This window comes from Hemiscyllium ocellatum (genome assembly GCF_020745735.1).
Source record: "Hemiscyllium ocellatum isolate sHemOce1 chromosome 27 unlocalized genomic scaffold, sHemOce1.pat.X.cur. SUPER_27_unloc_4, whole genome shotgun sequence".
NCBI lineage: Eukaryota > Metazoa > Chordata > Chondrichthyes > Orectolobiformes > Hemiscylliidae > Hemiscyllium > Hemiscyllium ocellatum.
Genome location: NW_026867509.1, coordinates 2,192,509 through 2,219,837, shown reverse-complemented (window position 1 = coordinate 2,219,837; position 27,329 = coordinate 2,192,509).

The following is a 27,329-nucleotide window of genomic DNA, read 5'->3' as shown; positions in this document are numbered from 1 at the left end:
TCATTGTAGCATTGAGGGCTGAAGGGTATGTACTACTCTGTAATGGTTTATTCTCTGTGTTCTAAACGTTAAGGAAAACGTATGGCATGGTTTGGGAGGTAGTGTAGGTCATGAATGGAATTTCGAAATGATATTTTTGATGATTCACTGGGAAGCGTCAGAGCGTTGGAGCTTCCAGTGAGAACTTCAAACGTGACCCAACATTCTCCGTCCTTTTTTTCTGAGGATCACAGATATTTTGTTTCAGGTGCCACCATGGTATCTTGAATCGATGTTTCAGGAGTGAATTTTCTATTATTCCCCTGGACATTTGGCCCAAACGCTTCCTCTCCAAATCCCTCGGCCATTTGCAATTTTAAATCTCTTTCTATTACGTTGAATGAAAAAAAAATGAATATCATCTCGTACGAATGTTATCACTCTTAGGGGACAGAATCAAACAAACACTTTTCAAAACGGGATATTTTAACTGTAGACCTCGTTCAGACATTCAGATTTTATCATCGTATCCATGATCCCACAGACACCCAACCAACCTGTCAGTACGACACATCTCAGTCAAGTGTTGTGGTCATGGCTGACTGGTTAAGGTGATCGAATCGAAATCGATTTTGTGTTCTTGAAGCGTTTTTCACTCCTGCTAGTTATAATTCCCAGTGGTTAAGTTGTGATTGGGATGAACTGTCAAAGTCCTCTTTATTCACAGTGCCTATAACTATCAGGTAAGAAGCAAAAAAAATAGAGTGCATAGCAGTTTTTGTTTGCTTTCACTGAGTGTAGGTGACAATCAGGAAATTACAGCCTCTGTGGGCAGCATAGGCTGAAATGCTCATTACATTTCAGAAGTGTTTTGGTGTTCATTTAAAAAGGCTTACATGGGTACCGTCCAACACATTTTATGAAATTGCGTTATGGAGTGTGACGTCACTGCCTTGACAATAATTATTCCTTCTCCTTAATTACCCCCTTTTGAAGGGGGCAACAAGTTACATTCTTGAACTGCTACAATGCTATAAATTGACAAATTATTCATGAAGGGAGGGAGCTCCATAATTTTGACATAGTTGCAGTGAAGTAACGCCAATGTATTTCCAAGTCAGGATGGTGAGCGGTTTGGAGAACAACTGAAATGTTGTAGCATTACATTGTATGTGCTCCTTTTCTTTTTCGATGAAAGTGGTCATTGGTTTCGAAGTGCTGTCAAAGGATCTTTGTTCAGTTTCCGCAGTTCACTTTGCAGATAAAACAGACTTCTGCTGCTGACCTTATTGGTGCAGGGGATAAATCTTCTCGATGTGTTGATAAGCCACCGATTTGTTTGGTCCTGCATCGTGAGAAGCTTCTTGAATGTTGTTGCAATCATCACGACAAGTGGGGAGTATTCCATGATATTCTTAACTTGTGAATTATTGATGGTGAACTGCCTTTGGAGAGTCAGGTGGTGAGTTACTCATAGAATACCTATCCTGCAGAATAGAGGCTGTTCCGACAATGGAGTCTGCACCGACTGACAAAACAGTCTCCAACAACGATAGCAGTATTCCTATCCTTCTATCTCGTACCCATCAGCGGACAGGTTAAACTGTCATTATACTGATTACAGTTTTGCTTGGTTTCCTTGATGCCACACTACACCGAATGTAACCTTGCAGTCAAGGCCTGTCACTCTAAACTCTCATCTCGACTTTGCAAGTCAGCCCTTTCATCTATGTTTGAACCAAGATTACAACTTGAATAGAAACGCTGTTGCCCTGGCGAAATTGAAACCAGGAGTCCGTGAGCAAGTTACTGGTGAATAAGTACTGTTTGACAGTACTGTTGTTTACACCTTTGATCACTTTACTGATAACCTCGTAGGGACTGGTGCAGCAGTAATTTACTAGGTTGAATTTGTCCTGGTGGTGTACAGGACATAGCAGGAACATTTTTCACGTTTTCAGTTACATGACAGTTGTGTAATTGTATTGGAAATATTTGGCTACAGCAACCGCCAGATCTGCAATACATGTCTTCAGGAGTATTAACAGACTGTTTTCGTGGCGCATAGACTTTTCAATATCCAGTGTTGCCAAAAAATAGAGCGAATCAAAATGTTTGAAGACTGGCATCTGTCATACTCAAGACCACTGGGGAGCCGAGAAAGATCATCTTTTTGCCCCTTTTGGCTGACGTTTGCAGTGAGTGCTTCAATCTTATCTTCTGGACAGGGATAGACAATTTTCCTGACAGAGACACCCACATCCTGCGAATGCATTAAAGAAATGTAGAGGATGAAATTATCAGGGATTCACTCACAGGAAGGACAACAGTACTGTCCAAACAGGCAGAAGGATCACCTCGTGGAGTAACAAGACACCGCTTAGTTTATTTTAGTTTCACGTTATTATCGATTAGTCCCCTGCTGTAAACGTGGAAGAAATGTTAAGTGGTGACTGGCGAATATGAAGAAGGGCATAACACACCAACCCGCACTTGAACAGCCTCCAAGAGGCAATGGCTGCTTCAGTCACAACCAATTATGGTTACAGAAGGGTCGTACAATTCTCAACTTCAAGTTAATAAGATGCTCTTGTGTAGAAATCATCAAGATCTCAGATATTGATGCTGTATTTTGAGGGTTACTTGGCTAAAGCGCCACTGAGCAATGCACACGCTTACAAGAATGATGGAGGAATTCATCTAGATGCAGGCTGGTCTCCAGAAAAACAATATGACATGGCAGACAATCGTTCCTATAAGTCCAATCGTCGTGTCCATAAAACTAATTAAATATATGTTCTTCTTGCATGTTTCACCAACTATTAATAACAGCTGCTAGAGGCCTCCAGAGTCCTAAAGACTTATGAAAACAAACCAGACCTGAACCACCACCGGACAGAACACTGGAACCTTACTAAGATGGTTGACAAAATAGATTTGTGTCAGAATGGACCCCGACGTATGTAGATTGCTAAGTTTTTGTGCTCGCTATGAATGCAGAAGCAGCTATATTGAAAACAGGAACGTGTACTCGGTGAGCATAATTTAAATAAACAGCCGAACTCTATTGCACAGTTCATGCTGGAATTTCTTACGTTAGCCTTTGAATAATGGAAGAAATCGTCTCATTACATATTTTACCTCAGTTCATAATTTGACTCTGAATTTATTCTGTATGCCAGCATATTTAAATCAACTAATACAGGAATACAAAAATGCTAAATGAATAAATGATGATACAGTGAAATCGCAACTTCCAAAGTAATTGACAATTTGAATGTGGCAGTAGCATCTTTTTTTTCAAATAGAACAGGATAGGACTACGCTTCTTTAAATGTCTGGATCACTTTGATTGCGGTCATTTTTGATGTGCCGTTGTCCCTTGAAAGGTTGGAAAACCAGTGGAATTTATCTGACACAAAAACAGTGACCACTAAAATCAATATTAACGGAAGACCAACCATTAAATGATATGGAAACAATAGAGATGACCTATGAATGTCGCGAACATAACATTCGTCGAACCAGTGCTCTTTATTGTGCATATATTGATGACATTTTTGATGCAGTTCAATGTGGCTAGGACTGTGTCAACTGGGGATATTATAAATTCTGGTAATTGTGAAAATAGACAAGTCCTCTGGACCGCATGGGATTTATCCCAAGATTGTATGGGAAGCCAGGGAGGAGATCACAGATCCATTGGCTTTGATCTTTATGTCGTCATTGTTTACACGAATACTGCCAGAAGACTGGAGGATAGCAAATGTTGCCCCCTTTTTCAAGAAGAGGAATCAACCCTGTTAATTATAGACCAGTAAGTCTTATGTCGGTTGTTGGTAAAGTGTCTGAAAACGTTGTTAACAGATCGAATTTATAATCATCAAGAGAGGAATAAGTTGATGAGGGATAGTCAACACGGTTTTCTGAAGGGTACATCGCACTTCACAAATCGTATCAAGTTCTTTGAGATGGTGAACAATCAAGTGGATTAGGGTAAAGTTGATATGATGTGTATGTATTTCCCTAGGCCGTTCGACAAGGTGCCTCTCGGAGGCTATGGGGGCATGGGTTTGGGGGTTATTTATAATCATGAAGAGATGATTAGAGATAGTCAACACGGTTTTCTGAAGGGTACATCGCACCTCACAAACCGTATTGAGTTCTTTGAGATGGTGAGCAATCAAGTGGATTCGGGTAAAGTGGTTGATATGGTGTGGATGTATTTCACTAAGGCGTCCGACAAGGTGCCTCATGGAGTCTATTGCACAAAGTATGGGGGCATGGGTTTGAGGGTTATTTAGCGGTTAGGATCAGAAATTGGCTAGCTGAAAAAAGGCAAAAGGTGGTGGTTGATGGGAAACGTTTCATCCTTCAGTTCAGTAATTGGTGGTGTACATTCAGGATCGGTTTTGTGGCCACTGCTGTGTGCCAATTTTCATATAAGACCTCGATGATTCTGTGAGCAAAGGAGAGATAATGCAACAGGTCACCATTTAAAGTTGCTGGAGAAACAATCAGAAACTATACAGATGACAAATGAAGCAGCTTGAGTGGGAGGCGAGAGATAAGGAAAGGGCAGCAGAAATGAAGTAGTTTGAGTTACGATTAAAAGCAGAGGAGTGGGGAAAAGGGAGAACAAAGAACGTAAGGAGAGTGTTTGAATTTCAAAACCTGACACTTAAAACAAAATCAGCTTAAAAGGCTGGAGATAAAAGCTGAGGGTCAGCTTTGTGAGGAAGAGAGTGACGTTGAGCAAGCCGTTGGTAGTCAGAAGCCAAGTGAGAAGCTGTTTATGTTCAAGTATTGCCTAAATATGATGAGAAGAATGTGGAAGTCTTCTTCATCTCATTTGAAAAGGTGACTAAACAAATGCAGTAGCCAGAGACAATGTGGGTTTCGTTGATCAAAACAAATCTCGTAGGTAGTGCTCGTGAGATATTCGCATCCCGATCAAAGGAGGTTTCTGGGGAGTATGAGGAGGTGAAGAAGCCATTGTAAGTGCATATGAGCTTGTACCAGAAGCATATAGACAACGTTTCAGGAATCGAAGGAGGGACTCAGGTCAACCCTATTTTGAGTTTTAAAGGATCAAACTGAGTAATTTCCATAGATGGATAAGAGGTCTTAAAATTGAGCACACCTATAATTACCCTTTATAGAGGTAATTATTGTGGAGGAATTCAAAAATTCACTGCCTGAAGTAATGTGAAATCATGTGGAAGAGGAGAGAGGTAAATCAGCTGAAGTAGGTGATGATTATGAGCTGATGAAGGGCTTATGCTCGAAACGTCGAATTCTCTATTCCTGAGATGCTGCCTAACCTGCTGTGCTTTGACCAGCAACACATTTGCAGCAGAGATGATTATGAGCTGGTCCATTAAACTCAGTTTGGCTTCCAGAATCAGTTTCAGCCCGTGAGGGATTGAAATTGGAGCAAACAGGAATCCTCACGTGAAAAGGGAAAGGTAGATGTCAGTGAAGTTCATAAGGATAGTTTACCACAGGGGAAATAAAAAACCCTTGAGGTGGACAAATAGTTCAAAAAGCTCCAGTGTTTTCATTGTAATAAATTGGGCCACACGAAATCAGTGTTGGTGGGATAGGAGAAAGCCAGATGTAGGAAAACCAGACAAAACTGGAAATTTTGTTGGAATACTAACAAAAAGCACAAGGGAAGTTAGGAATCTGCCTCAGTGGGTACAAGATGATCAGAGCTTGATTAAGGCAGAAGTGCCAGATCAGCTTAAAAATATACATGCAAGTTTAAAGTTTATTCAAATCGGTAAAGAGGTGACAATATTAAGGGATAAAACATCCTCAGCCTGTAATGCTAAAGGATGAAGAGATATGCATTCCTGGGGTACTGTTGCCAGAGAAAGTGCTGGTAACAGGAATTAATGGTGAGACAAAAACTGCTTAGTTATGTCAAGTGAGGCTAGAGAGTCCAAAGAAGAGAGGACTATTTGTATTAGGAGTACAAGACAAACTCGCAGCTCGAGGAATACAATTTGTCCTTGCAAATGATATAGCTGATGTGGGCGGCACGGTGGCACAATGGTTGGCACTGCTGCCTCACAGCGCCTGAGACCTGGGTTCAATTCCCGACTCAAGCGACTGACTGTGTGGAGTTTGCACGTTCTCCCCATGTCTGCGTGGCTTTCCTACGGGTGCTCCGGTTTCGTCCCACAGTCCAAAGATGTGCGGGTCATGTGAATTGGCCATGCTAAATTGCCCGTAGTGTTACGTAAGGGGTTAATGTAGGGGTATGGGTGGGTTGCGCTTCGGCGGATTGGTGTGGACTTGTTGGCCCAAAGGGCCTGTTTCCACACTATAAGTAATCTGATTCACCAGTAAGCGTGCTGCCTACTTTAGTCCAAAGGCCAATGGAGATGCAAGCAATCGAAGACCTAGGGGATGTTTATCCAGGAATTTTCCCTAATTGCGTAATCACAAGATCACAGAGGCACAAGCCGAAGCAGGACACATTAGAAGGCACAGATAAGGAAGCTGTCACACTGTTAGCAAAAACTTCATTTGATCAGATAAGTGGGGCAGAAATGGAGCATGTAAGTATGCTTAGCTCTTCTAATCTAATTGAATTACAGCATAAAGATGAGGAGTTAAAACAGTTATATAAAAATACATTTTCAGAATAAGGAAGTGAATGCATTCCTGTATGTTGTTACTGAGCAAATGATACCTTGATGAAATGGAGACCATACACACAGTCAAGCAGATGAAAAATGGGCAGAAGTTCAACAATCTTGTTTGCTACTAGGGTATAGAGTGCGAGTGGCGCATGAACTACCACTTGGAGGACATTTAAGGGTGAAGAAAACCCAGGGTAAAATACAAAGACATTTTTGCTGGTCTGGACTACGCAAAGACGTCAGTGGATTTTGGCAGACTTGTCATACATGTCAACTAATCGGAAAACGACAGGTAGTCATAAAAACCTGCTCCTTAAATACCTATTCCAGCATTTGGGGAACCTTTCACAAGAGTCTTAATTGATTGTGTAGGTCCCCTACTTAAAACAAAAAGTGGGAATTAGTATTTATTAACAATAATGGATGTGTAGACGAGATTTCCAGAGGCAATTCCATTACACAACATCACAGCTAAAATGGTTGTGGAAGAATTATTGAACTTTTTTGCTAGGTACGGACTGCCAATACAGATCCAGTCAGATCAAGGATCAAACTTCACATTCATTATATCAAAGTAGCTAAAGAATAACTTGGGAATACTGCAATTCAAATCTACTGTGTAGCATCTGGAATTGTAGGGAGCGCCAGAGAGATGGCATCAAACACTAAAGACCATGTTGAGGGCTTATGGTCAGGAATATCCAGGTGATTGGGTTAAGAGTATTCCGTTTGCATTTTTGTGCGATCAGAGATGCACCGAATGAATCGACAAAATTCAGTCCACTTGAATTATTTTTCTAGCATGATGTCAGATGAAGGTTAAAATTTATTAAGGAGAAATTATTAAGTCAGAATTCAGAGACCACCGATTTTGACTATGTGTAAAATTTTATAGAACGATTAAAAAAAGGTGGAGAGTTGCCTGGGCAGCACTTAAAAGTATCATAGAATACAATGAAACAAGAAGCAGATAAGAAATCACAAATTCACAGTGTTGCACTGGGGATAAGATATTGGTGTTACTTGTAGTAACAAGTGAACCTTTAAAATCAATGTTTAGTGGACCTTATCAAAACGAGAGTAAATTGAGTGAGGTGAATTACTTGATAAGAACTCCAGACAGGAAGAAATCTCACAGACTGTGTCATGAGAATATACTCAAAGTGTACTTTGACTGGGGAGGAAAGCAAGAGTAGATATTAACAATTACAGCACAGAAGGAAGAAACTGGTTCAGAGGTTGATTGGGTTACCTTCCACAAGAAAACCAGAATATCCTGAAACAGGTATCACTATCACATGGCGAAATACGTGGAAATAAACTGTGAAATACTAACCTAATTGTGCATGATGTTGATATAAGAGATGTTATTCCGGTTAAGCAAAGTCATTATAGGCATGACCCTCTAATGTTGGCACAGGTTCAGAGAGAGATAGAGCGCATGCTCCAAGATGGCATAATCGGAGCTCACCCATAGTCATGATGCCATAGCCAGTTGGTATCTACCGGTGGTGTGGACAATCGTAAAGTCTGATGCCTATCCAATTCTACAATTGGAGGATTTTGTCGGAAAAGTGGGACAAGGAATTTTCATTTCTAAGTTGTACTTGCTCAAAGGCAATTGGCACGTACCTCTGTCAGAGTAAGCAAAGGCAATTTCTGTTTTTGTAACGCCAAATGAGCTATATCAGTTCAACATCATGCCATTTGGTATGAAAAGACTCCAGTCACAGTTCAGAGAATGACTAATAAGGTCATTGCCTGATTACCCAACTGTATGGTGTATATTGAAGACTTGGTGATTTTTAGTCACTCGTGGAAGGAACATTTACAGCATTTATCAGACTTCTTAAGATTCAGTTCGGAAGGCAGACTTGGTGGTAAACCTAGCTAAAAGTGAATTTGCCAAAGTCCAAGTCACCTTCCTGGGCCATTTTATGTGACATCGACTAACGGCCCCTTGGGATGTGAAAACGAAAGTAATTGGGGAATTTGCTGCACCGTCAACGGAAAAGACAGCACTACGGTTCTTAGGGTTGAGTGCATTTTACCGAAAGTTTGTACTGAGCTTTAGCAATGCGGCTGCTCCAGTCATCAAATTGTTTTTAAAAAAGCAAGAAGTTTCATTGGACAGAGAACTGTGAAAAGGCATTTGACAGCCTTAAAACTGCGTGAGCCACTGCCCCAGTATTAGCCACAGCGGATGAAACGAAATCTTTCTTAATGGCTACCGATGTCAGTGATGTGCTATGCCAGTGCGGTGTCCCTGCAGGAGGATGACGAGGGAACAGAAAGATCCATCGGGTATTTTTCCAAGATTTTGAAGGTTCATCAATATTCAACGGTGGAGAGAGAAATTTTAAGCTTGGTGTTAGCCTTACAACAGTATTTATATCACCACCAATGCATCTGAGACAGTCATATACATGGATCAAAACCCATTGACATTTGTGGGTGGTTTTGTTGACACAAAGGCCAGACTGTTGAGATGGAGCTTGTTGTTGCAGTCATTCAATTTGACAATTGTGCATTTGGCAGGTCGCGAAAACGTGATTACTGATGTGTTAATAAGATGCAGAGGCATTTGGTGGTGGGTGTAACCCGGCCTGAAGTTTCATTTGGTAGTGCGTGTTTGCATGTATATCGTCAATGTAGTGTATCAATGTGTTTAAGCTACTTACTGGGATTTCGTAGGATGAAAAATTAAGCCATCTTTTAGTATTGATGGGTTTTTGTTAAGGGAGGAGGTGTCACAAAGCTAGTCCCTTCATTTCTAAAAGCTGTTCCTTTGCTCTGGGAGGCGCTACCCTTGGTTTTTTTTTCATATGAGCAATAAACCAGGCTGGACTCCGATCAGTCTGGTTTAGTACAGAGATGAAAAGGACTCTAGGAGTCCCATTGTTTATATGTGAAGAGATGAGTCTTCAGACCAAAGTGGTCATGCTTTAGAAGTGACCCATGTAAAGAGAGGGGAGTAGTCAGCTCTCTAGCCAGCTGAGCTGAGCAGACTTTAGTTCAAAATCACATAACACCAGATTAAAGGCCAACAGGTTTAAATGGAAGCATTTGCTTTCGGAGCGCTGCTCCTTCATTACGGGGTTATGGAATATACTTTAACATGGTGTTGTGTGATTTTTAACTTTGGACACTCCAGTCCAACACTGGCATCTTCAACGCAGTTTTAATTCAGCCTTGAACAGGGACGTTTAATACGGGAATGTGTGGAAACGCTGTCTTGTTTCTGCTCTTCAACTTTAACCTGAAAGCATGTGTTTCATTTATACAGTGTTGTAAAGGGAGTTTGCTTATTGGGACAGCATAGTTAATGCAAGCTGGATACGTTGAGACCTAAAGGGGATTTGTTTTTCGGTTTTTGTGCTTCATTGTGAAAATTTGTGACGCTTTTGTTTTAAAATCTAGTAGTCACCCTAGCTACCTTACACCGGGTAATTTTCACTGCACACTTACTGCAAAGATACGTCTTGGGATGCCTACTTAGGAATGTTTTTGATGGTCTGGCCTAGTCCATAACACTAGATACCTGGATATTGACACCCAGTTTGACAGGGTTGTTAAGAAGGCATAGGGTGTGTTGGCTTTTATTTAGAGGGAATGAGATTTGGAGCCACGAAGGCATTCTGCAATTGTGCAAGTCTGAAGCGGTTGCACTTGGAGCATTACGTACAGTTCTGTTCACTGCATTATTGGGAAGATGTGGAAGATTCAGAAATGGTTCTGAAGTGATTTACTAGGATGTTGACAGGCATGGAGGGAAGGTCGTTTGAGGAAAGGCTAAGGGACTTAGTGTGTTTTCGTTACAGAGAAGAAGGTTGAGTGGTGACTTCATTGAGATTTTTAAAATAATGGGAGGATTGTATAGAGTGGCCTTTTAACTGGGGTGGTGGTAGTTCGCACGACAGGGTGATAGATGTTGGACAAATGGTAGAAGTAATTGTTTTACACAGAGAGTATTGGCGAGGTGGAACGCACTAACTACAACAGTAGTAGATTCGCCAATTCTCAGGGTAGTTAAATGGTCATTGGATAAACATGTGGATGAAAATTGAAGTGTCAGATAAATAGGCTTCAGATTGATTCCACCAGTCGGCTCAACATCGAGGGTTGATGAGCCTCTCCGACGCTGGAATATTCTTTGTTCTAAATAACCCGTGTTGCTGTCTTCTCAGTGCAGTATTTCATTTTCAGCTCTGACAGTAAATAGTCAAAATTGATCAAAATCGACATAGTTTGTTAACCAGGAAGAACCCTTTGAAGATACGTGAGTTTAGACAGAATGGAGACTGCACATCGACGTGATATACCTGATAGAGAACACGAATTAAAATCCACCAATACACTTTGATATTAAAAAGGTGTGAGTATAACCAGGAGATCGGTGGAGACGAGGAAATAAATGGTACAATCAGGTAGAGCAGATCTTGTCTGAGAAAATATTATAAGGAGGAATATGCTATCTGTAAGAGATGGAAAAATAGAAAAGCTGAGAAAATCTGCATGAGAACGTGTGAGGACTGGAAAGGTACTGTTCCGATTCCAAATAGTGTCATCTTTCAGATGTGAAACGAATCCCCGACATTTCCCAACTTTAAGTTTGGAAAATTATGCCGTGTCTTAAAAATATTAATTCTCTTTAGAAATAAAGTCTATCTATCACACAAAAATGTATAATGTTCCAACAGAACAAAAGGAAGCACTGAGAAAAATCAAATACTGCATTCAGCAAAGTGAAAGCATAGAAAAATATAAATATGTAACAAAAAGCACGAAATTATTGGAATATTCTATGGCAAAATAGAAAGCAATTCGTGTAAAACTAATAAGGAGTATATATAACGACTAATTTATTGTAGCTTCCTCCAAAGCTTGACATGGAATACTTCGCTGTTGTGAGATGTCACATTTGACATTTCTTTGACATTTATATCCAATAAAACTGGAGCTGGCACTGTGTCGTGATAGTCCATTATCCAGATGTAGGCAGAAATGAGGACTGCAGATCTTGGAAACCAAAGTCTAGATTAGAGTGGTTCTGGAAAAGCACAGCAGGTCAGGCAGCATCCGAGGAGCAGGAAGATCGATGTTTCGGGCAAAGGTCCTTCATCAGGATTGAAGGCAGGGGGCCTCCAGGGTGGAGAGATGAATGGGAGTGGGTGGAGCTCGGAAAAAGGTAGCAAAGAGTACAATAGGTGGATGGGGGTTGGGATGAAGGTGATAGGTCAGAGAAGAGGATGGGGAAGATAGCAAAGAGTACAATCAATGGATGGGATGACGAACGTGATAGGTCAGAGAGGAGGCTGGAGCGGATAGGTGGGAAGGAAGATTGGCAGGTAGGACAGGTCATGAGGATGGTGCTGAGTTGGAAGGTTGGAACTGAGGTAAGGTGGGGGGAGAAATGAAGAAACTGGTGAAGTCCACATTAATGCCGTGTGGTTGAAGTGTTCTGAGGGGGAAAATGAGGCGTTCTTCCTTCAGGCGTTGTGTGCTGAGGGATAGGCGGTGGAGGAGGCCCAGGACCTGCATGTCCTCGGACGGGAAGAAGAAATGTTGGGCCATGGGGCGGTGGGGTTGATTGTTGCGGGCGTCCTGGAGATGTTCCCGAAAACGCTCTGTGAGAAGTCATCCAGTCTCCCCAATGTCGAAGAGACCACATCAGGAGCAAGGGATACAATAAATGAAAGAGGTGGATGTCATTATCCAGATTTCATGTGCACATTTCGCTTGTCCAGTGCAGGCAACCGAATCTTTCTGAATCCACATCTAGTGCATTCTGCCGCAAAGATTTAGCACCAAAATGTAGTGCATAGCGATATATTAGCGACAGCTACATGATTCCAAGTCAAAATGCTTAAGGGGTTACTCTCAGTAAGTTCTTGTCTCTCTGGGAAATCAGTCAAAAGCAGTAGTAGTGCCTAATACTAAAAACGCCCTATGAATAAGAGTGGCTGTTTACATGGAATCTCAAATTTTCTGAGTAATTCTGTTCGCACCACCATCCACGAGTGTCTGATTCTACTTTATATGGTCACCAGTTTCCTGGCACTAGTCATCCACTTTTCAACACAGAAGTCAAGTAATGTGAGCAGTTGAAATTCACAAAAATAAATACCCACTCCGCTTTGGAGAAAATTGCAAATAGAAATAATCACTGGAATTCTCAAATATATGTGTCATGGAAACAAATACATCTCTGATCTTAGATAAAACGCCAACATTTGCAGTTCCCTGATGCAAATCCAGGCCCACTTTTGCTTTGACAATTTAATTACAAGTGGATCGCAGAATTTACTCTTGTCATCTTCCATGATACATGATATTTTATTGTATTTTTACATTTCTTCCACTTCTGTTTTTATATCAATCAAAATTCTCCAATTGTGCGGCTTATACCTTCGATGCCTCGCTCTCCAATTGTTGTTTCTCTTTAGTTCTGAGTCCCCATGGTTCCAAACTACTGTATGTGTTTCTCATACTGAACCGTCACCTCAGTCCCTCCACGTCACGATGGTTAATATGATCATCTTTACCTAAATTTCTAACGCTTTATTTCCTACTGTTTAATTCCCTGTGCTTCTGTCAGCTTTTTGTCCACTGACTCCCTTTACTTTTACTCTCTTAGTCTCAATCATTTCTTGCCTGAATCTCCATACGCAAAGAAACAAGTATTTATCACTTTGCTCCACAAGATGGCAGTCTGACGATCCTATCCTACAGGGATCCTTGACCAAAACAGTCCATAATTTGCTGATCATTGCCTTAGTAGAAGGAAACTTGTCAATCATAAAGAGCCAGTGCAATTAAGTAATGTCTATCCGAGCTCAGTCACAACAACAGGCTCCTTAAAGTAAATTCATTGACATCAATGCATCATTTGTAAATTCAATGACACTGTTCACTTACTTCATAGACTCTGCCTAAATATAGGAAGATAATTAATTGAGAGGGCCGAACAGACACGGCGTATGTACTTGCTCCCGCATTGCAGCATCTTTAAATAGAAAGAATTGTTAATTTCAAATGTGCTTCAACACCACGTACAGAACTATAGCAAAACGAAATATTCACCTTTGTTGCTTGGAACTGGATTTGACCGTAGCTTCAATGGAAGTGAAGTTCACTGCCTTGAATGTGCTTCAACAGTAATACAACAGGTACTGCAGAGGCTTTTCTTATTGGATGAGATAAATGAGACATCTGTCTCAAAGCCTTGTGCCAGTGAGAACGTGTAAACTACTTGGATTGATCAATTACTCTGGGTAAAGGCACACATCTTCCTTGTAATCAAAATCACACTTTTGATTAAACATTCGATTCAATCACAATTAAACCAATTCGCCAATGATATAAATCAAAGAACTGCTGATGCTGGAGATCTGAGCAAAAGTAGAAATTTATGGAGAAACTCAGCAGGTCCGACAAAACAGTTTTAAACAGATGGTTAACATTTTTAGTCGAATGACCCTTCGTCAGTGCAGAACACTTGACTCCAAACGTTCATTCTCTGTTTTCTACTCTCTTGTAATATTCCTGATCCACTACTTTCATGGACCAGCAAAATGCAGGGAAATAAATGGCAACTTCCACGGTTTTGATTTCAGGTGAATATTTTCTGTAAGGATGAATTCGCCTTAAATACAGATGTCTTCTACTTTGTAGCCACGGTTAATGGGGCGACTGTACTGTCCCAATCGCAGCAGATGCTTCCCCAGGAGGCGGAATCAATTGAAATTGAGGAAAATGCTTGTGTTTTGTTATAGTAAAAAGTCAGGTCTGCAGATGCTGGAGATTAGAGCTGAAAATGTGTTGCTGGTTAAAGCACAGCAGGTTAGGCAGCATCCAAGGAACAGGAAATTCGACGTTTCAGGCCAGAGCCCTTCATCAGGAATGAGGAGAGGGTACCAGGCAGGCTAAGATAAAAGGTAGGGGGGAGGGACTTGGGGGAGGGGCGATGGAGATGTGATAGGTGGAAGGAGGTCAAGGTGAGGGTGATAGGGCGGAGTGGGGTGGGGGCGGAGCGGTCAGGAAGAGGATTGCAGGTTAGGAGGGCGGTGCTGAGTACAAGGGAATCGACTGAGACAAGGTGGGGAGGGAAATGAGGAAACTGGAGAAATCTGAGTTCATCCCTTGTGGCTGGAGGGTTCCCAGGCCGAAGGTGAGGCGCTCTTCCTCCAACCATCGTGTTGTTATGTTCTGGCTATGGAGGAGTCCAAGGACCTGCATGTCTTCGGTGGAGTGGGAGGGAGAGTTAAAGTGTTGAGCCACGGGGTGGTTGGGTTGGTTGGTCCGGGCATCCCAGAGGTGTTCCCTGAAGCGTTCTGCAAGTAGGCGGCCCGTCTCCCCAATATAGGGGAGGCCACATCGAGTGCAGCAGATGCAATAGATGATGTGTGTCGAGGTGCAGGTGAATTTGTGGCGGATATGGAAGGATCCCTTGGGGCCTTGGAGAGAAGTAAGGGAGGAGTTGTGGGCGCAAGTTTTGCATTTCTTGCTGTTGCAGGGGAAGGTGCCGGGAGTGGAGGTTTGGTTGGTGGGGGTTGTGGACCTGACACGGGAGTCACAGAGGGAGTGGTCTTTTCAGAACGCTGATAGGGAAGGGGAGGGAAATATATCCCTGGTGGTGGGGTGACGGAAATGACGACGGATGATATGATGTATATGGAGGTTGGACCTTCTCCTATCTCTATTAGGTGCTGCTAATAAGCAGTGACCTGTGAAAATATTTTTCTGGTGTATGTCCTGCGCAGACGATTATCAGGACTCACCACTCTGCAAACAGAGAAGGATTCGGGACATTGTGTGGGAACGTCACCATCTAATTTCAACAACTAAACGTTGGCAGTTAAACTACTTACTTCGTGATGTGGAGCAACCGGTGTTTGACTGGGGTGAACAAGGTTTAAAATCACACAACTCCAGCAAATAATCCAACAGGTTTATCTGGAAGCACTTGCTTTCGGAGGGCTGTTCTGCCATCAGTTAGCTGTGGCACATGACCATATGGGCGAACGTGAGGACTGCAGATGCTGGAGATTTGAATCCAGAGTTTGGTGCTGGAAAAGCACAGAATGACAGGCATCTGCAGAACAGAAGATATGACCCTTTATCCGGAATTGGCCCTGCTCCACACCTACCTGATGAAGAAGCAGCATTCCAAAAGCTAGTGCTTCCTAATAAATCTGTTGGACTATAACCTGTTATTGTGAGACCTTGTAATTAATTCATGTCATTAAATGGACAGGATGCCTGTCAGCCGAGTTAGAGGTCAAATTGTCTGTCAGGTCAGATCGAGAAAAAAACCATCTGTCATGTCAATTAGACATCAAGCTCTTTATTGAGTAAGTTAGAGATCCATTTGTTTCTGCTTTCAGTGAATGATTCAACCTTCTCTTGGGTCAGTCAAGAACAATATACCTATATTTAGACATGCTTTTTTTCCACAAATCACAGTGTAAAATTCATGTCTCTCTTGTCTGAAATAAACATCGAAATTCAGCTTATCATATTGCATGATTCATAGGAAGTGACATCAAATCTATTGCAGCCAATGAGACCAGCTTTTCTTCTCCGAGGTTTTGCAGATTTCTGTGGCACAGAAAGGTCTCTCGCATTCCGGAGCAATAGCAATGCATCTCGCCCTTGTCTCTGTCGTCTGGATTATTTACATTTTTGGTAAGGATTTAAACTTTAAATGATGGAAGAATGTCTGAAGAATAAAATTATGAAACAGTGTACTCACATAAGGCAAGTATCGGAGCAGGAATGGAACACACTTGGTTTATGGTGTGCACTTCTGGCCTTTCTCTTACACGAGGATTGAAGGGACAGAAAGCAAAGCATAAACAGATTTATGGATACAGTGCTAGAAAGGAGAGATTACAAACTGACAGTAAACAATGTGAAGGCTTGGTGTCCTTTCTCTATTACCAAAAAGTCTATGGGTGACTTAAATGTTGTCCATACACAGATGAAAAGATCTAGATTCTGGACTTGGATAGGAAGTTTAGCTAGATATGAGGCAAAATGTGCTTTTCATTCCATAATGAATATCTAGACTTCACAAGAAGATGTATGTAAGAAGACAGCAGATGAAAGGGATGCAGAGAAAAGTGTGAAGAGCTTTCCTACGGGAATGAGAGGAGAGAAGAGGCAGGATTCTTGTGTCCTATGCACATGGACATGGGCGCAATCTATCAAATCAGCTCTTTCTACTCTAATTTCTATACCGTATTTTAGGAAACAACGTGAATTTCCAAATGTGGTTTGTTCATTCGAATACTTAACTGTTAATTTCTCACCTGTGTTCCAGACCTGAACAATGGAGATTCTGTTACTCAGCGTGAGCTTTCTCTCACACGGACAGAGGGAGAAGATGCCTATTTAAACTGTACCTACACTGACGATGCTGATTACTTGTTCTGGTACCGCCAGTCCCCAGACAGACAGCCTGAGTTCGCAGTCCGGAGGCTTAAGAGTGGTGGTGCAGTAAAGAAAGCGGATTTTGCTCAGGCCCGGTTTTCTGATGAAATCCAACAGTTGGAAAAATTGTACCAATTGAAAATCTCAGGGCTGTTACTGTCTGACACCGCCGTTTACTTCTGTGCAATGAGGCTCACAACGTTGCAAGACAGTGAAAGACTCGTACAATAACTGCTGTAGGTTTGTGGGTCACAGCTGCAGCCTGTTGACGGTTGAACATAACAGCGAATCATACACTGATATTTTGGTGTATTTGACTGAGGGGAAATACCCAGAGGACAATCCACGTAAACATCATTTAAAGTTGGTCATAGCGACTAGTATTCTGATTATTATATTGAACTAGAGTGGACCGAATTGGTTGCTGTTTATTTGGGAACTCCCTACTGACACTCTTCGAGAATACAAGCTCTGCAATCTGCCTGGCACTACCCAAATCCGTTTACCACTATTTTGGTGGAAAATTCATAATTTTTCGACGTGAGATTCCAGCATGTAGTGTGAACAGCAGACCGCCAAGTAACGAAATTCCCAATAATTTCAGTAACCTGATTAAATACCGCTCAATGTTAAAAATATACATGTTAAAGAACAAAAATCCATATATAACACAGTAAACGGGGATATTTTCAGGATATAACGAGAGGATAATGAACAATGATATTAATAGCAATAATCTGAAAGGACAGGCGTTAGCACTCTTTGTCAGAACACGTTATGAATATGAAACCTCAATTGAAATGAAAATAAAAACTTTAGGGAACATCAGAAAGGCTTTTATATGTCTGAATTCAACAGGAATTGATGTAAGCGAATAAAGATTGTTTATTTCTTATGTTTCTTACCGATTCAGTGATGCATTCCTCTTACTGTTAAATAATCATGAATGACTGGAAGAGGAAGTTAATTCATATATTTCAGAAAGCTCATCTGTCACAATAGTTTAATGTATAAAATGGCAGAAATTCCTTAGCCACATTTTGAATGATGTTCAGAGGTACATATGATTTAAATGGGACAGAGGAAACTCTCTCTATTACTACACTTATTTTTTATCTGTTGTTAAATATTCGGAAATGTCTCAATTCAGTTCGTTTGAAAATGAGGTTAAGGAAATCCTGATTTCTCTGCACGCTGCATGGCCCATGCATCTTCCACTTCTCATTCCGTTCACTTTGTCCCATTACAGCAATGTTTTTGTCCAAGGCTCCCTCTGGTTCATGTCCTCCTACTTCTTAATAATAGACGCTGATGTCCAATAGCCGCAGCTCAACGACAGCGGAACTTCCCTCACTCTTTGAGGTGTCCAGTGATGCAGAAAATCGAGATCTCACAACTCAAAAGTTCCTCTGATGGCATTTTGATAGTCAGTGATATAGATTAAGAAAATCGGAGATTTACCAGGTTCATGACGGTAGAATTGCAAGATATACATATTAACTGCTGTCAAACAACTGAAACGAACAATCACTGAATCTCCTTCAAGTTGTGTCATGGTAACCAGCTTCTGAGTTAGGATCTGCAAAATTAACACCTGCAGTGATATAGCAAGTAAATGGTATTGAAATGACTGTTCTAATCAAGACTCACGATCAAAGGTTATGTTGTTGGACACAGAAATTACACATATTACCCAGGGGTGAACATGAATATGAATAGTTGACATGAAGATTGGTTAGAACAAAACGAGGCTCAATTGTTTCAGCTGAAATAAAAAAAAATGTGTCTTTTCCGATCTCCATCCCGATTGAATGATTTTTGTCACAGTCATCAGTCATCACCCAATCGGCTTCAGATCCTTTGTTCTCGATCCATGACATCAAAGAGCTGGCACATGAACAAAGATTGCGAGCTGGAGGAGGCCACTTGGCGCATCGAACTTGCTCCACTCGTGAAACGAACATAGTTGATCCACCTCGCTTCTGGCCGAATCCCAAACCACTTCCATCTTTTAACGCACACTAATCTATCAATGTAAGTCCCAAATATACTCAACACTATGGAAAAAAAAGAAAATTCTGATGACCGAATTAAGCCAAAATGACCATTGACTTCAGTTTTGGTCTTTGGCAGAGTCAATCTGGGACATTGATAGGTAATAGTTAATGTTGTGGCATCAGTACGCTCTTCAGTGATCATGAACCACTCACACAACAATTCTATCACAGGAATCCACTGGAGCATCTGCGTGTGAACCGTTGTTATAAGCACCCCTGAAAATGCAGTAGATGTCACCCAGAAACGAATTGTATCAGGCATTCGTTCCAAGCACATAATAAATCGAAGTATCAGATTGCAGCAGCTACAAGATGGGCAATTGGTACTACTTCTCTGACTGTAAGAGAGCATCAATAGACCAGGCTTCAATGAAACCTGCATTAAATTCAGTAGCAAGGCTTTTCTTCATCCAAACTGTGAACTCAGGCTGTTTGCCCAGTTACTGACAGCACCAGTTGAAAGAGTACGTATCATTGATGCAGGTTAAGTTGCCAGTAACATCGCCTGGGTCGGTCTGTGTGATCGAGGGATACCGCTGAGTGACAGAAATTCCATCATTCAGATATGGAATGCAAGTACTGAGAAATTGGAAACCAGCAATTGAATGTTCGAGTGAACCGAACTGAAGGGGTAATTCACAGTGTTACCAAAAATAATAGATTGGATTTAGAAGGGAAAAACAATCTCATTCGGCCTGTCACGAAAAAATTGGTTAGTCACAATAGATATAGTGAGAGTAGCACGGATTTAAATTTAAATAGCAATTCCAGGAAATTCCAGGTAGGACACTGTCTAGCTGAAATATACAAAATGTAAAACCTCATTGAAAATGTTGTTCCAACATAGGTATGGATCTGGATATTTTTGTCTCTCACCTTTTTCTCTTGTGTGAATTTTCCAAATGCAAACGCATTTCTGAATGCAAATAGCACATGCATTCTTAACCTGCTAATTCAACCTAATGAGAGGTGCTTCAATCCAGAAAAACAGCAGGGACAAGTATGTGGGAAAGCTGCCACGTTCAATGCATCCTGCAGGCATACAGCACTGTGAGTTGGAAGTATATTTCTGTTTATTCTTTGCCGCTAGGTCTAACTTCTGGAACTCCATCCACATTGCCATCGCAATCGTAAAGAGTGCCAAGGAGTTCAAGATTTTAAGAAGTGACTCATTATTTCTACCCTGAGGTAATGAGTCTTCGACAACAAATCCTATCCCAGTGAGTGACATTCATATTGAAGGATTCAGTTCTGTTTAAAAAAACTTGCAGTTCCAAATCAGAGATCTGGAAACGACCATGTGCAAGATCAGAGACAGAGCAAGGAAGTGAGAAAAAAAATGAATGGCAATGATAACTGAGAGGCATGAGGCCGGATGTGAGTGTATCGCCGGTGGTTTCAGCTTTACTGAAAGTGACAATTGGTCAGACTTTACTATGCATTGTTTGCAAAGACTCAGATATCACTCCTAATCAATTAACCAAATTGGCTCTCTGCTTTTTTTATGATGCTCTCTCTTGCTTTATTAATGTGCTTAATGGCCTTCAAGAGGGCGAGAGTATCCAGACATTCCCTTCTCTTTTTGATGCTCCCTCTTGGGGAATTGACGGGGTAAATGGTTCTCATTTTATGAGGGCATCTCCTCATCCTGTTAGCTTAACAGATCAAAATATCACTTTCAAACCAATGCAATTGGAGATTGCATCTTTCTGTGCGTTTTCACTGGTGACTGTTCAGAGTGAATGTGGCGTTTTTATTCAAAAGTCGAATCTAATTGACATTCTCACTCAACAAAATTGCAACAGAAAAAAATACTTATCTCCTATGACAAACTGTCCTAGGAAATTGGCAGAAACAGCCCAATGGTGGCACTGTGCCTTGCTTGGAGCTTGGCCACTAAACAGGCAATCCTGTGTTCAAATCCCAGAAGTGCCTCTGCCAGAGTTGCAACCACCTTCCATTAAAATTATTTCGAATCCAATGTAATTTATCCCACCAGCGTTCTTAGGAGTGATTGCAATTGTTATCCAAAAATGCTTGAACTCTGAAAAAGTGCGAGAGAATTGAATGATGGTCAACAGGATACTTTAAAAAAAAAACAGGCAGGTAAAAAAATGAAAATTGCACGCCAGTTGGACTAACACGAATTGTTGGAAAGTTATTAGAATGAATTCTGAAAAAAGTAAAGCATACATTTGGAATATTGCTTTCTAATATAACAAGTCACTTGATTTCTTGAAATGGAAATCACATCTCATTATTTTCTAAGTGTGATTAAGAAGTGACACATTATTTCTACCCTGAGGTAATGAGTCTTCGACAATAAATCCTATCCCAGTTAGTGACATTCATATTGAAGGATTCAGTTTTGTTAAAAAGTACTTGCAGTTCCAAATCAGAGAGCTGGAAACGACAATGTGCAAGATCAGAAACAGAGCAAAGAAGTGAGAAAAAAATGAAAGGCAATGATGACTGAGAGGCATGAGGCCGGATGTGAGTGTACCGCCGGTGGTTTAAGCCTTACTGAAAGTGACAATGGGTCAAACTTTGGATTGGATAGCGGAGAATCCGTAGATGTGTTCATTTTGACTTCCAAAATACGTTCGACAAGACACATCAAAAAAGATTAACTCATGCAATAACAGCCCCCGGGGTGTTGGAGGTAACATATTGGCATGAACAAAGAATTCGATGAAGGGAAGAAACAGCAAGTGGGGAAAAGTCATTTTTCGTTCTGATGACCTGTGGTTAATGGGGTAACGCAGGTATCAGTGCTTGGACGACAAATATTTACATTGTGTATTGTATAGGAGGAAGGAAGCGAATGCACTGCAGCCAAGTTTGCAGATGGCACCAAAACAGGTGGAAAGGAAATTGTCAGAAGGGCACAAACAGTTTGAGTTTTGGAAAGTAAAGAGGTAAAATGTGACATTGTTCATTTTGGAAAGAAGAACGAAAGAGCATGATATTATTTAATTGGATTAATAACTGTAGAAAGATACAACACAAAGACATTCTGGGACAGTAAGCTAGTTCACAGGGGCAGCAGGTAATCAGGAAGTCTGATGTTAAAAGAAAGGTATAATTTTGTTTGAGTCAGTTCAGCGAAAGTGCACTGGGGTGATCTCTGATCTGGAGAGATTTTCTTATGATCAAAGGTTAAACAAGTTTGGACCATACATCCTGGAGTTCCAAAAATGAAAAGTGATCATGTTGAAACTTGTAGGATTCTTAAGGTACTTGAAAGGGTACGTGCTGAGAGGAAGTTAGCACTCATAGGAGAATGTCCAGACAAAAGGATCAATCACAGAATAATGGAGTGGTGCCTTGAGGCAGAATGCAGAAGAATTTCTCCTCTCAGGGAATTGTATATCTTTGGAACGTTGCCACAGGGAGCTGCGAGGGCAAAGTACCATTAACAATAAGTCTTAAAATATTTTGAAGTACGCCTGTAAAATGATGACAGTCGGATTTAAATTGTTTGCTTGATGGGTGATCGTCATGACAATATGTATTCCTTCGACATGAGACGGCTTCTTATTCCTTCGTGAGATGTGGGGTGACGCTGGGAAAGAAGCATTTATTGCACTTCCATAATTGCTCTTGAACATAATGGCTTAGAAATTTACACAGTTGCAATTTCTTCCACCAGACTAACCAGCTGCAGAGCATTACTCCGAGCCTCTGGATTACTCTTACAGTAAGATTTACCCCCGCACTTACAATCTACATTGCATCATGTTGTTTGGTTAATGTTTGTTTCATTATTTATGTTTTCTATATGAAAATGATAAAAGAAAGTTTGCCTGATCTAAAGTTAAAAAATAAACATGAATTTTGTTTAAATTTATTTCAATTAAATGTAATATTAAGATTATATCCGTTTGTGAAGTAAAAATGGTGGATAGGTTGGTCGTCCCAGCTGCAACGTCAACCATTCCAAAAAACAAGACTGTAGACATAGCATTAATATCCAGAATTTTTTTCCGTGTTTAAACTTCCATCCAGATCAAGCACCTTGTAGCTACAACGAAGCATGTAGACTATTGAACCATGATAAGTAATATCTTCCACGTTTAGAGGTCACGTCACAGACTTGGAGACACTGCCATCATTGTTTCCAATCCATGAGCTCCGAGAGCAGCTGAGAGTCAGCACACACGTCGTCAAATTCAGTCAACAGTAACTCCGCCCATAGCTTCTATTTCATGTTCTATGCCTCTCTTCCTCCCCTTATCTCTGAACCAATTGTGTTCTTGAAGAGAATGCTACCACGTTGCCAAACTTTTTATTGGTAGGATCAGCCACGCAGCGAGTTCCAGATCTGACTTTCTGCTCTGACAGAGAATTTCCTGCATTGCAGAAATACAGAGTCAGAAATCAAAATGGAGAAATTGCCACACACAGTTCTTCATCATTGTATGCATTCTCAGTAAGTAGCTCCATCGCAGAAAAAAAAAATGATTGTTCCAATACGAATGTTAGTGTTGGTCGACGTGTTACTGACCATTATGTTGATCAACATAAGGCTGATGCTGATTGTCGTTTTTTACTATTTATATGTTAGAATGGACGAGCATGATACAGTGGTACATCCTTTTTCTCTAAAGACGCTTGGAGAGGCAAAGAATTTCACACTAACCGTCAATGTGACGAAGAGCAACTCTATCTTTTTTGTGTACTGGTACAGTAAATGTCCTGAACAGACTCCACAATACATGTTTCAGCTTATTGGGAGTGATGTGCAAAGAGATAACCGCATCACTGATTGACAAGATCACGGAACTAAAAATCCGCAATATTCTCATCTCTAATAACGCTGTGTATTTCTGTGCTATGGAACCCACATTGTTGTCGAGCTGCATCGAAAACGGTATAAATACTCAACCAGAGAATTCCAATTAGTGCTCACCAGAGGGCGTTCTCACCCCAAGAAATAAAAACAGCTTGGAGAGAACCATGAAACCTATTACTGATGATGGTGGGTTCTTTTATGTCTGCAAACATTATTCATGAGATCAGGTAACTCGATAAGTTGTTCTCTGACACTTGCTGGTTTTCGACTTCGAAAGTGAACTAATTGAACTTTCCCAATACCACCCTTATTCTTCAATTGTAACATAACCATTTCCTTCGCAGAGAATTAACATCACTTCACAGTAAGCAATTTCGTCTTATTGATAATCTGTTCTCCTCTGACAGCTGTAACCGAAAATCTTTGTCATGAATACTTTTAAACTTCTTGGATACTGTTGCAGCATCACAGTTCCTGGCAAATGGATAGTATTGTACCACACTCTTCATTGTGTCTTGTGGATGTTGGGCAGACTTTGGTAGTCAGATGGTGAGTTACTTGCAGTGTCATTTTTACCCGCTGACCGACACTTACAGCCTTTATGTTGAAATGGTTGACCTCAGTCTCACCGATCGAGATGATATTGACCTTCCCACGGTCAAAAGACAGCGTGTAGCAGCCTGTGGTCTGATTGCCCTCGTATATCGAGTCGATGATTGTCAGCACCAATCAATCATATCCACAGTACCATTGGAGAGCTTACAATGAAGTTCAACCCGTCCTCTTTCGAGGGACAACATCTGATCAGATTTTGAGCTCTGTTCCTCACAGAAAAGTGCGAGAACAAAAGAAACAGCATTCAACCACAAGGATTTGTGGAATTATATAAGAAGGTTTCTGTTTGAAAAATAAAACTCACACAATCTGAAGTACATTAGAGCTCCAAATGGGAATATGTGATTGCAGGACATTCTGCTCATGGCAATGAAGATGCAAACGACGTAAGTCAATTCGGCTATTGTTTCCAATCCAGGAGTTGCTGGCGATACCAGGATCTCAGCGATGGAGCTGAAGGAGCAAAGGGGAGCGTTTGACATTCTCCTCATATATAGCGAGAATGGTGAGCAACATTCTCAACAGCCTGATTTTTTATAGGATGTAATCAACAGACAACATTTAATGTCACTCTCATGGATTGGCCGCCTGCTGAAATCAGGAGAGAAAGGAATGGCGCTATCTCTGACTCTCTCTCTCTCTCTCTCTCTCCCCCTCCCCCAACTCCCTCCCTCCCATTCTCTCTAATTGTGCACCAGTGGATGGAATACGTCACAAAGATTTAATCTTGCTCAAATTTTCAAATGAAATATTTATCGTCATTTAAGAACTTTAGATCCGATATTATTATATTTTTCACTGATTCTCTGTCTCAGAATTCTGGAACGCTGTCGTTGATGCATCTTTAACTACGTGTCTTCTTCAGACATTCATTCAGTGCTTCATAATTTTAATTACAGGGTGCAGTCGCTATGGTCCTTCATCATTATTGCTCCATTGGTGTTATACAAACAAGCAACATTTATGGATTGACTTTGAAATGGATGATAAATAAAAACTCTGCATGGTTTCTTTACGTTCTGCTGGTAGACTCTGGTTTATATTTGTTCAAGCTGTCAAACTCTGTGTTCATTTCAACCATCATTTATCCTGCCTTTGTTGTAACGTTTTTTACAGCAAAAAGGATGTCGATTTCAAGTGGAGCTTGGTTCACCAGTGTGACAGAGATCGAGACAAACAGGAAAAGAAAAAGGAATGTTGAGAACGACAAAGTAATAAACAGAGGAAGATAATGTCAATAATTCTCATTAATTATCACGTAGCTGCCATCAGCGCTGACAGGGCAGCCAATCCTGCCTCGAAGGAATGTCCCATATTCTCAGTGAGCAAAGTCTGATGCTGATCTGCATTATACTTAATGTCGAATGAAATTCGCATAGTTTCTGTTCAATTCTAAATGTATGAAGACTAGGGTGTACTTCAAGAGAGTTAAAAGTAGAAGAATGACTGATCACAACAGCACATGTTGTCAATAATGCAACAATGTATGCGACACTTGGTCGAAAAATTTGATTCGTTGCCTGGAAACCAAAACAAATTAGAATTTGGCCAATCAGTTTAAATTATACCCCGAATGAAAACAATTTCCCATCAAGTTTGAATTGAGAATATTCACAGTCTTAAAACCATTGACACATTCCGATACTCTGGGGGAGGGGTGGGGGTTATAAGACCGGTGGGAAATTGAACAGTTAAGAGGAGAATTGTCAAGTCCTACCATGTCATGGATTGAATGAAAAAAATGTCTTAAACGTACCTCTACGATCAGTAACCTGCAACGCAGAAATTTCTAACAAGGAAAAAATAATGCACAGGAAGATCCGAAGACAGGAACCTACAGCTGACTAGCATTTGATGAGAAGTGCTATTTTGTAAATCCTGGTTTGGAAAATTGTTGGGATAGTATTGTAAAAGGGAATGTAAAACATACATTAAAGGTAGAAGTTGTAAATAGCGGTTAGTTACTTATTGTCTGTTATGCTTTATGAAATAAAGTTGTTAATTGTAACTTTAAATACTGCTTTGCCACTCGAATTCTCACGGATTACTGCGTGGGATAAATCTTTTCTGCGTTGCTGGCTTTAAATTAAGCAGGAGACTTTACTCCATGACGTAACAGATTGGCGACTCCGGTCCGTGATGTGAACTTGCTGAGGCAGATTTGAATAGATTTGGGAGTAAGAAAACTCCCAACAGATTTAAGCAGTTGCAGGTTACTGGCCGAGATATATTAATAAAACGCAGGGGGGACATTTTTTTAAAAATGTCGGTGACCTGTGGTTAATTAAATTAAAAGTGAGAGAAATGGCTTTTAAAGTTGCTAACGATGTTACAGGATTTGAAAATGATTCTCAGATTTGTCAAGAAAGTTTAGAATGAATGAAAAGTGCCATACTTTTAGAATTAGTGAAAACATTAGTTTTGATTTAACCAAGAACAAAAGTAAACCTGAAATTGTAAGAAATTGTAAGGGAATTACTCAAACATCTCGGTATGTCAGAGAAACAGACAAATGCAGTAAAGGGAGAAAAACCTTACATTACAATTGTGGAAAATGGAGTTAGAAGATAAACATAAAGATTGAGAGGAAAGAGAGACGGAGAAAAGAAGAGAAAGAGACAGAAGAAAGAGAAGAAGAGGAAAAGGAGAGAGGCAGTTCTTGGCAGAGCAAATACACAGATAGAGGAAAGGGAGACAAAAACAATAAGAGAGAGAGAAGAAAGGGCGAGAGAAGGAGAGAGAGAGTATTTGTACTTGAGAAGTTGCGAATCAGTTAGCAAAATCAAGTTAACAGGA